Genomic DNA, 12219 nt, shown 5'->3' on the forward strand with positions numbered 1-12219 from the left:
AAAATGTCCAGACACTCTGTGACCAAAATGGTACTGAAACAGAGGATGACAGACTAAAGGCCGAAATACTAAATGTCTTTTTCCAACGTTGTTTCACAGAGGAAGACTGCACTGTAGTTCCTTCTCTAGATTGTCGCACAGATGACAAAATGGTAGATATCGAAATAGACGGCAGAGGAATAGAGAAACAATTAAAATCGCTCAAAAGAGGAAAGGCCTGATGGGATACCAGTTAGATTTTACAGAGTACGCGAAGGAACTTTCCCCCCTTCTTGCAGCGGTGTACCGTAGGTCTCTAGAAGAGCGTAGCGTTCCAAAGGATTGGAAAAGGGCACAGGTTATCCCCGTTTTCAAGAAGGGACGTCGAACAGATGTGCAGAACTATAGACTTATATCTCTAACGTCGATCAGTTGTAGAATTTTGGAACACGTATTGTGTTCGAGTATAATGACTTTTCTGGAGACTAGAAATCTACTCTGTAGGAATCAGCATGGGTTTCGAAAAAGACGGTCATGTGAAACCCAACTCGCGATATTCGTCCACGAGACTCAGAGGGCCATAGACACGGTTTCACAGGTAGATGCCGTGTTTCTTGACTTCCGCAAGGCGTTCCATACAGTTCCCCGCAGTCGTTTAATGAACAAAGTAAGAGCATATGGACTATCAGACCAATTGTGTGATTGGATTGAGGAGTTCCTAGATAACGAAATGCAGCATGTCATTCTCAATGGAGAGAAGTCTTCCGAAGTAAGAGTGATTTCAGGTGTGCCGCAGGAGAGTGTCATAGGACCGTTGCTATTCACAATATACATAAATGACCTGGTGGATGACATCGGAAGTTCACTGAGGCTTTTTGCAGATGATGCTGTGGTGTATCTAGAGGTTGTAACAATGGAAAATTGTACTGAAATGCAGGAGGATCTGCAGCCAATTGACGCATGGTGCAGGGAATGCAATTGAATCTCAATGTAGACAAGTGTAATGTACTGCGAATACATAGAAAGATAGATCCTTTATTATTTAGCTACAATATAGCAGGTCAGCCACTGGAATCAGTTAATTCCATAAATTATCTGGGAGTAGGCTCTAAGAGTGGTTGAAAATGGAATGATCATATAAAGTTGATCGTCGGTTAAGCAGATGCCAGACTGAGATTCACTTGAAGAATCCTAAGGAAATGCAATCCGAAAACAAAGGAAGTAGGTTACAGTACACTTGTTCGCTCACTGCTTGAATACTGCTCACCAGTGTGGGACCCGTACCAGATGGGGTTGATGGAAGAGGTAGAGAAGATCCAACGGAGAGCAGCGCGCTTCGTTACAGGATCATTTAGTAATCGCGAAAGCGTTACGGAGATGATAGATAAACTCCAGTGGAAGACTCTACAGGAGAGACGCTCAGTAGCTCGGTACGGGCTTTTGTTAAAGTTTCGAGAACATGCCTTCACCGAAGAGTCAAGCAGTATATTGCTCCCTCCTACGTATATCTCGCGAAGAGACCATGAGGATAAAATCAGAGAGATTAGAGCCCATACAGAGGCATACCGACAATCCTTCTTTCCACGAACAATACGAGACTGGAATAGAAGGGAGAACCGATAGAGGTACTCAAGGTACCCTCCGCCACACACCGTCAGGTGGCTAGCGGAGTATAGATGTAGATGTAGATGTAGATTTTAAGGAGATAATTTGAATTCATCAGGATACTACATAAAACAGTGGATACGTTTCTTTAAAATTTATTCCTGTGATAATTCTGGAAATTCTAGAGTATTCGACAAATAAAGTATTAATCTTTACTAAGAGTTCTGATCTCCCAACTTACATACGAAAAAGAACAAGTCTTGTCGGATGTAAGTGGATAAATTTATTTTTCCTTGTCACGTAGATAGTATCTGTCATAGTGTCGGTTTTTTCGTCATACTGACAGTTGCAAGCACGGCCAAATCAAGCGACAGCAGCGCAGAAAAAAGCAGCATTTTCACCTGTTTTACGTCCAGCTGCAGATCTTATCTGTTAAACGTAGCTTGGTACACGAAAACCTCTTTTTTTCTTATGTGACCAAAGATAAGCAATCACTGAAAACAAACATTTGTGCGATGTGTTTATCTAACTGTTTGTGTGGTGTAACAAACAAATCTGAAAAATATTAGCTATATATTGTTTTGTGTTTATGCGGTGCCGATTGTGAGAAAACAAAGCACATTCCACACGAGACGGAAAACAACGAGTAACAGTCAGCTTATAACTGCCCTCATTTTTGTTACTGTTGGGATCATCACTCTGCAGACTGGTTTTATAGGGCTCTCGACGCTGGTCTACACGTGAAAGCCTCTTCATCTCTGCGTAGCAACTCGAACCGCATCCTTCTTAACATGCTAACTGTAACTAAGCCTTGGTGTCCCACTACAATTTATACACCCTACACTTCCACATATGAACGAAGTACTCCTTGATGCCTCTGGATGTGTCCTACAAATCTACCGTTCTTTTAGTCAGTTTGTCACGTAAAATTTTTCATTTCGAGTCCATCCAGTTCCTCTTGATTAGTATTCAGTCTATCCACCTAATTTTCAACATTAGTTTGTGATACTACATTTCAAATGTTCCTATTCTCTTCTTGTCCATCATGTTTATTGTTCACGTTTCACTATCACGTAACGCTTCACTGCAGACAAATAATTAAGGAAAGAGAGTTCCTGGCACTTAAATTCACATGACATGTTAAAATATTTCTCCTTCTCAGAAAAGCGTTCTCTGCTTTAGTCAGTCTGCGTTTCATACCCTCTCTACTATGGTCATATCCTGTTACTTTGATGTCAAAATAGCAAAACTTATCTACTGGTTTCAGTGTCTCATTTCCTGAGCTAATTCCATAAGGACGCAGGTTTAATTTGACTCCCCTCCATTACCCATGTTTTATTTGTATTGATCTTCATCCTTTAAGCCCTTTTCTAGTGATCTTCGACATCCTTTGCCGACTTCCGTCGGATATTATTTAATGGTTCGCGACATCGCCTGTCAGGGAAGAAAGCTCGAACGGAATACTCAGAACATGGGCATGCATAATGCCTGACAAAAAAATGTGAAGCACCTTGAAGACATGGTCGGGTGTCAAAGCAGTTTTGTAGACGTACACACACTCGGCGTTTATTAAAAAATTACAGTGGCAGTTCTCTGAGACAGATAGAACAGCCACTAGGTGCGTTACTGTTTTTCGTGTTTAGTGTTCCTGCCAGGCTACCTACGGAGGTGCAAAGTGCATGGACAGTGTCTGGTGTTGAGTGATCTCTGTGAAGGATACGGAGATGCCGCGTATCGCGTACTCGTACGAGACAACGTTATCAGCATTTGACGGAGGCCTCATGTGGGTCTCAGTTTGGTCAGCTGTTGGAATCGTGCGATAACCAGATTTGTGGGGCACTCCCATGTGACCCATTGTTGGATGTCAAAGTGAGGGCAGGCATACTTGTCGCCTAGGTTCCGGTTGTCCAAATCTGACCACCACGATGGAGGATCGCCGTATTGAGCACCAACTACGTAGTAACTCCTTCTTATCTGAGCCCGCTGTCGGAGGACAAGTAATGGGCTCTCAGCAGTACTCTCTGTCATCCCGCACCATTGGTCAGAGACTGGCAATAGCCTGACTAGGTAACCACCGTGCCATGCGTAGGCTGCTGTTAATACCACAACACAAGTGACTGCGTCTGGAGTCGTGGCGTAACCGGAAAGCATGGATTGATGATGAACAGAGTGCTGAGGAACGACGTCATACAGGCTCAAACAATGCATTACAACAAGAAATTAGAAAGCCCTCGAACAAAATTAAAACGACATTGTCAATCGTGAAGGAGGTATCAGGTAAAGAATGCAGTTGCTCGACATACTACACCTATCTTTTGTGGGAATTAAACTATTGGTGATCCACCAGAATTGCACAAAATGTTTAATAATCACTTTTTGTCAGTAGTCGGCGAGTTAAATCAAAATTTTTTTGGTACAAGCAAATATGTCGAATTCTTTAAAGCTTTTTGTTCTGAGACAACTACATCACATGCGCTACAGGAAACTAGCAAAGATGACAAGTTTGTCCGAGTGCCAACAGAGATGAAATTGAATCAATTATTGCATCGTTAAAGAGTAAACAATCCCATGGGTGTGATGAAATTTAAAGTAAGATTCTGAAGATCTGTACCCCATTCATCAGTACTTACTCAGTGTCCTGTGTAGGCGTCTTTTGGCTGTGGTCAGTTTCCTTGCACATTGCAATACTCATTAGCAAAATCGCTGTGTAAAGCGGAAAAGGAAATAACGTACTCAATAACCTGCTCATTTCTTTGCTAGCAGTATTTTCACAAAATTTTGTTTTTAAGCGGCGTGTAGGTGAGTAGTGGTATTTCTCAGTACGAATAATTTGCTGTCAGACTCTCAGTTTAGCTTTAGAAAGGAAGTGTCCACAGAAAACGCTATTTATTATTTTGTACTTCAGGCACTGGCATTGATAGAAGATAGGTTGAGAACAGTAGGTGTGTGTATTGAACTGGGGACCTAGAAACGACGGAGAGGCTTCATCCCGCTGTATCCCTCAGTGGTTCACAACCCCACAACAGGTTACAGGAGTCCACTCATCCCACCGCCACCCCACATCGAAACTAGGGTTATTGTGCGGTTCGGTCCCCAGAGGACCCCGCCCCCCCCCCCCCCCCCTCCTCCCGTCACACCAGACGTTTGTAGCCCCAATTGTTTGCGTGGTAGGGTAATTATGTACTCGCACGTGGAGACAGTGTTTGCGCAGCAATCACCAACATAGAGTAACTGAGCGGAATAAGGGGAACCAGCCAGCATTCGCTGAGGCAAATGGAGAACTGCCTTAGAAACCATCCACAGGCTGGCCGGCACACTGGCCCTCGACACTAATCCGCCGAGCGATTCGTGCCGGGGATCGGCACGCCTTCCCTCTCGGGAAGCAGCTCGTTATTCCGCGCGGCTAGCCGGGTGGGCGAGGATATTAGGTACTTTCCATGATTGAACAAAAGCATTTGATTGTGTGCGTTGTTGGATTAGGAAGAAACTGGAAAGAGGAAGCTGACAGTGTCCTCCAGGTCACTAAACAGGGAAGATGTTTGAATCTGTCTTGCGTCATGTGTCAGAGGGTTCTGATCTGCTTTTCTTTATATTTTTCAATGACTGTCGTTAAACATGACAGAGGACACAAAAATTGACCTCTTTGCAGTTGACAAAAGTATTATTGCGAAAGACGTGGAATAAAATATGAATCATGTAGCTACTGGCGTGTTCCAAACATCAAAACGTGGATTTCTGAGAACAGATTAACGCTTAACTGTGACAAACTGCAGCTCATACAGCTCCTAACACGGAATTCTCGTAAAAGCGAAATTTTACTGGCTGAAAATGGTCAGTCAGTGAAGTCGATCATTTTAACTTCTTCAAGCGGAGGGTGGATGGAATATTTTTTTGGAAGTATCAAGCTCAAATCTTGTGCAGAAACTCAATGATTCCGCTTTGACTATAAAAATGATCTTGACTGTCTCTGACACTAAAACACGAAGGCTTGTTTACTTTGCTTACTTCTGTTCCATTATCTGACATGGCATTATACACTCCTGGAAATTGAAATAAGAACACTGTCAATTCATTGTCCCGGGAAGGAGAAACTTTATTGACACATTCCTGGGGTCAGATACATCACATGATCACACTGACAGAACCACAGGCACATAGACACAGGCAACAGAGCATGCACAATGTCGGCACTAGTACAGTGTATATCCACCTTTCGCAGCAATGCAGGCTGCTATTCTCCCATGGAGACGATCGTAGAGATGCTGGATGTAGTCCTGTGGAACGGCTTGCCATGCCATTTCCACCTGGCGCCTCAGTTGGACCAGCGTTCGTGCTGGACGTGCAGACCGCGTGAGACGACGCTTCATCCAGTCCCAAACATGCTCAATGGGGGACAGATCCGGAGATCTTGCTGGCCAGGGTAGTTGACTTACACCTTCTAGAGCACGTTGGGTGGCACAGGATACATGCGGACGTGCATTGTCCTGTTGGAACAGCAAGTTCCCTTGCCGGTCTAGGAACGGTAGAACGATGGGTTCGATGACGGTTTGGATGTACCGTGCACTATTCAGTGTCCCCTTGACGATCACCAGTGGTGTACGGCCAGTGTAGGAGATCGCTCCCCACACCATGATGCCGGGTGTTGGCCCTGTGTGCCTCGGTCGTATGCAGTCCTGATTGTGGCGCTCACCTGCACGGCGCCAAACACGCATACGACCATCATTGGCACCAAGGCAGAAGCGACTCTCATCGCTGAAGACGACAAGTCTCCATTCGTCCCTCCATTCACGCCTGTCGCGACACCACTGGAGGCGGGCTGCACGATGTTGGGGCGTGAGCGGAAGACGGCCTAACGGTGTGCGGGACCGTAGCCCAGCTTCATGGAGACGGTTGCGAATGGTCCTCGCCGATACCCCAGGAGCAACAGTGTCCCTAATTTGCTGGGAAGTGGCGGTGCGGTCCCCTACGGCACTGCGTAGGATCCTACGGTCTTGGCGTGCATCCGTGCGTCGCTGCGGTCCGGTCCCAGGTCGACGGGCACGTGCACCTTCCGCCGACCACTGGCGACAACATCGATGTACTGTGGAGACCTCACGCCCCACGTGTTGAGCAATTCGGCGGTACGTCCACCCGGCCTCCCGCATGCCCACTATACGCCCTCGCTCAAAGTCCGTCAACTGCACATACGGTTCACGTCCACGCTGTCGCGGCATGCTACCAGTGTTAAAGACTGCGTTGGAGCTCCGTATGCCACGGCAAACTGGCTGACACTGACGGCGGCGGTGCACAAATGCTGCGCAGCTAGCGCCATTCGACGGCCAACACCGCGGTTCCTGGTGTGTCCGCTGTGCCGTGCGTGTGATCATTGGTTGTACAGCCCTCTCGCAGTGTCCGGAGCAAGTATGGTGAGTCTGACACACCGGTGTCAATGTGTTCTTTTTTCCATTTCCAGGAGTGTATTTTAGGGTAACTCAATACGCTCAAACTATATTCTCAGCTCAGAAACGAGTTTTTAGACTGATATGCTGTGTCACTCATGGACTTAGTGTATAACGTTGTTTAGATGTGTCAGAAATCCCTGCCGTCACAGAATTTTTTGTTGACAATACTAACTCATTCCAAAAAAGACAACATTTATTCAGCGAGTATTGGACAGATAAACGTTTTGTACTTGGATAAGAGTTCCTTAATAATTCTACATAAAGGTGTGCAGTACTCAGTAGGTTACATTTTCAACGGGTTTCCAACAGATCTGAAAAGAAAAGATTGGTAAACACTAGGTCAGGGCTTAACAATTGGCCGGTTTTGAGCGCGAGTACTCGCGTCTGCTCAGACACGTGCTCGCGAGCAGGTGCAAGGTCGCGGAGTAGGGAGGGAGGGGAGGGAGGGGAAATGCGCGCGCACGTTTGAATGTGATCTCGCGTTCTTAGCAGATTTAACTAGCCATCTGAATGCTTCGAACATTTTACTACAAGGTAGAGATCTGCTAATTACTCATTTCATAGATCGAATACGAGCTTTTAAAATGAAATTGACACTTTGGGTGAGTCAGCTGGAAACAGGAAACCTAGCTCTTTTTCCTAAATTATCATCCATGCAAGATGTTCACAAAGACTGTGAACGTTATTCACATAGTTTAGTTGATCAGCGCTTTCAAGATCTGACAGCACTAGACAGTGATTTTGATCTGTTCTCTCCATATTCAGCGAATATTTGAGAGATTCGTCCTGAGCTGCAGCAAGAAATTAGTGACCTGCAGTGTGACAGAGAATACAGAGACAAATTTCAGAACAAGAAAAACATTTTGGAATTCTACAGACACTTCCCTCAGGATAGATTTCCTCGTTTGCACAAACTGGCGGCTACAATAATGTCAATGTTCGGTTCCACGCATGTTTGTGAACAACTGTTCTCTGCAATGAAAGCCGGCCGCGGTGGTCTCGCGGTTCTAGGCGCTCAGTCCGGACCCGCGCGACTGCTACGGTCGAAGGTTCGAATCCTGCCTCGGGCATGGATGTGTGTGATGTCCTTAGGTTAATTAGGTTTAAGTAGTTCTAAGTTCTAGGGGACTGATGACCACAGATGTTAAGTCCCATAGTGCACAGAGCCATTTGAACCATCTGCAATGAAATGTAACAAGACGCGCCTGAGAAACGCATTGTCTAATCGAAATTTAAACTGCACGCTGCGCCTAAAATGCACAAGAACAATTACTCCGAACATAGACGCAATTGTAAAGGGCAAAAAGTACAAGATAACCGAGAATCCCACACTTCAGTGACATCTTTTATTGCGTAACTGTTCACAAATTAATGCGAATGTAGAGGCATACAACACTAAGCTAATAAAATTATGTGGCACGTGTACATTCTCCTTTATTTGTTTCACTTGTCGCAGTAATAATTCGTGAGTGATATCCCTGCAGGTGGCCGCGGATTTACATTGACTGGCCGCAGCTGTTGTGTGCCCCACGTGACTCTCCAGTGACTCTCCCCACTCTCCGCTCTGGTCCAGTAGTGGGGGTAGCGTGCTCGCGCTGCTCCATGCTCGCGCCTTGCTGCTCACAGCTTGCTCCGCGAGCACGTATGTTGTGAAGCCCTGCACTAGGTATACAAACCCAAGTTGAAAGCTTTCTTTTCGTGCACTCCCATTTTGTACAGGAATTTCTCGCAGTAATACTAACGTATTATTTATTGATATGCTCTGTTTTCTGTAATTTATGAATTAATTCTTTGTTTCTATATTTTGTAATAGTCATTGAGCCATGCAGTGGCTCATATCGACTCTGGCCGCTGGCTGAAATTCTCTTGGTCTCTGTTTCTCTTAGCTACGCTTTGGTGGAGCCCAGTGACAGTGCAATCTTAGGCTCTTTGAAGGCATTTAATCACACGCGCAGCTTCTGAGGGAGCTTGTCTTGCTGGCTGCTCTGAATAATAATAGGGGATACTCGCCGAGGTTGTACGTCAGGTCGCCATGTTGTGGTTGGCATTCATTTACCATGAAGTTCGTCCCTCCATCACTTGAAGAATCGCTGCTTCCCCCTGTCTTCATGGTGTGGGTTGCACCTTCTGAGTCGACACAGTTGTCATTTCCGCTGCGTTGGCTGGTGGATGTTGTCCTGGCAGTATTCCTTATTTCGTCAAAGTTCGACGTAGAGTTAATTCGTGAGGGCCTTGTCTGGTGCTTGGTATAATGTTGGGCGCGATTCGCGAAAACCCCTTTTCTTATACTGAGCCTTTTCACTGAAATTAGTTTGTATTCTTGTGTGTAGCTTTGTTCAGCTTTCGCTAGTGTCCGTTGTGTTAATCTGTGTTCTTAATGTGGACCAGTATCTCTGGTAATTGGAACATGCCCGAGTTACTCTTAGTAAAGTTGTAAAACAGTTGATACTTTGCCCAGTTCTAGCTCCATTATTACCTGGCAGTGTATAAATACCAATTCTTTACAATTCTATGTGTGTTTTATTCTGAATGTTTAGGCGTCAAGACTACTATAATCCATTCGTCAGATGTGGGTTAAACTGGTATAATTTCTCTTGTTTTAAGTTTACTATGCTGAGGCGAAAGGCCTGTATGAAATCTGTAATTTATTAATTGTATTTTATTATTTTAATATGTATCTCGCGTGTGTCTGAATCTGAGCTGAATCAAGCAATGCGTCACGCACTTGCGTAACGCATTGCTTGCAATCAAGCCAGTTACCTTAAGTTTCTAAGTCATTCACTTTCAATCCCCTTACTTGTGTGTCAAATCTGTGAATCAAACGCATTTGTTTGGTAACTTGTTTGGTAACTTGTCAACTTTGGTAACATTCATTTTCATTCTGAATACAAAAGATTATCTGAGTAAAATTTTCTGAATCTTAAAGTTTTCCTTTAATCTTTAAAGTGTCCTTCAAACGATGGCTATTTTAACACCTGTTTTGGAAGCAGGCAAAATATTCATTAATCGGCTTCTGAGTACCCCTGGAGCAACTCTTTAAATGCTTATGAGATTTAAGAATCTGCCAAAATTGAATTGTGACTAAATAGCCTTGCGTCAGTTTCATTACTGCAGTTTTCTACAACTTAATCATTTATCATTGTTTGTTATTTAACGTTGCTGAGGCAAAATATAGCGGTTACATATTGGTATTTTGTTTACTCTGCAACTTACCGCTCCCTGATCTATTCTTGCTGCCATTTCAGAATTTATAAACGATGTGCGGACTCGTTACATGACCAAGTTGCTTTGGTTCGCACTGTCCTGTTAAACCTAATTAACAAATTAACGAAATAAATTAATAAGCATGTATGGCTAAATAGGCAGTGGTCCTAAATTTTTATAACACTTTGATGATGGTGAGATGAGTTTTTGGTAAACAGTGATTTTTCTTTATATGTGAGTGGGGCTTATGAAGCGCAACTCTAAGGAATAGTTTTAGTATCTTGACTAGCCATTATGTTATGATGAACAATTTGAAGTTGAATAATCAAGGCGCGTAGCGTCTAGTAGAGTGTAAATTAGTGAAAGAATATTTTATTTCATTTTATCTTCACATTTTACATGGAAATACAATAATACGTTAAAAATGAGTATTCGTTGCCGTGAAGGGCCCTGCAGTCTATTTGTGCTAAGGTCCGTGTGTGACCTTTAATCGACTACCGAGAAACCACGGCAACCGGAAAGTTAATAAGAAAAATATGTTGGAAGTTAACGGATGGGTGATGGTTCTTCATTAGCAGACACTGCTGCGTGAAGGAGAAGAAAAGGGTATGTGCTACTGCAGCGGCTACTTGTACACTATATAAGTTTGGTATACAGGTCGCCGTCCTAAGGGCTTCGAAAGTTCCAGATGCTCTGTGCGTAAGGTCACGCCCTAGTTCTCTTTCTGTGGGTTCACTGGTTTACTGTCAACGCACCTCTGACATTTCTGTGAGTTAACACGGCAAAAATCGAGTTGCTAAGTAAATTCCGCAGTGCAGCGCACAAACCACACACCCACGAGATTTACCGAAGGCCACAAAGCTCAAAGCTCATGGACTCTATGTCTGCAACAATTACAGTCGTTCGTATGACTGTGTGCTCCACTTTCACGCTTAACAACTCTCATGACATTTTAATAGCGACTGAAAACTACGACCTACTTTTGCTGCAAACTGAGCAAAGTGACTATAAATTGTTTCGTTAACAGTTTAGGTAGGAAAATATTATCGGTATAAATTATTAGTATTTTCGTATTTTGTCTTTGAAATTTACCGTTATCCTTGGTAAATAAAATAAATCACAAAACTTCAATGTAGGCTACCTAAGCTTCAGTAAATTTGTTGCATTTACGCTTCATGTCCCTTTCAGCTTACAAGTAAGAATATAGGTGTTAACATATTCTCATTGTCCAGGACAGGTAAAATCAAGAATTATGAATAGTTGTCCTCACTTGATTTAGTTAATGTTGTCTATAATTGTATTATTCATACAGATGTCGGGAATACGCTTCACGGTAGACAAGAAAAATATTAAGTAGTATCAGCACCCTAGGTAGTAAGTTGAAATCCGATTTGCTTAGAATATAATTTAACTTGTGTCACTGGTTTCAGAATTTTTAACATTTATGGACTATATTTCCAAGCAAGTTGGCGAGTCAAGTATATTATACACCCTTACACTGTTCTGTACAACAATGAAAGAAATTTGTACAGACCACTAATATGAAGTATGTACTTAAATTAAAACGAACAGTTGAGATCGCAATAATATTTGTTTATGTGTACGATCGCGGTATCACGAGAAATCCATGGAGCCGTCAGCACCAGCCATAGGGCGCCAGAAAGTCTGATGATGGCTTTGACATAAGCCTAAACCAGTAAATAAACAATATTATTGTGATCTCAACTGTTCATTTTAACATATATAGGGCACAAGTGTTGATCACGAAATTACGGGAGTGCATTTCAACATCTGTTATGTGATGAGTGGATAAGAACCCATTATCCCTTCAGCTTCCTTAAGAAGTGCATCATATTACAATAGCAGTTACAGATTTAAATGGCTTTGAGCACTATTGGGCTTAACATCTGAGGTCATCAGTCCCCTAAACTTAGAACTACTTAAACCTAACTAACCTAAGGATATCACACACATCCATGCCCGAGGCAGG

The 12219-nt window shown here is 43.5% G+C and overlaps 1 protein-coding gene across 1 annotated transcript in view; it reads left to right on the forward strand.

Moving 5' to 3' along the window:
* The window catches only part of LOC126456287 (uncharacterized), a 1473557-nt gene that overhangs the window by 384018 nt on the left and 1077320 nt on the right, over window positions 1-12219 (forward strand). The gene's annotated exons all lie outside the window — the stretch shown is intronic.

The sequence above is a fragment of the Schistocerca serialis genome, chromosome 2 (assembly GCF_023864345.2).
Source record: "Schistocerca serialis cubense isolate TAMUIC-IGC-003099 chromosome 2, iqSchSeri2.2, whole genome shotgun sequence".
NCBI classification, from domain to species: domain Eukaryota; kingdom Metazoa; phylum Arthropoda; class Insecta; order Orthoptera; family Acrididae; genus Schistocerca; species Schistocerca serialis.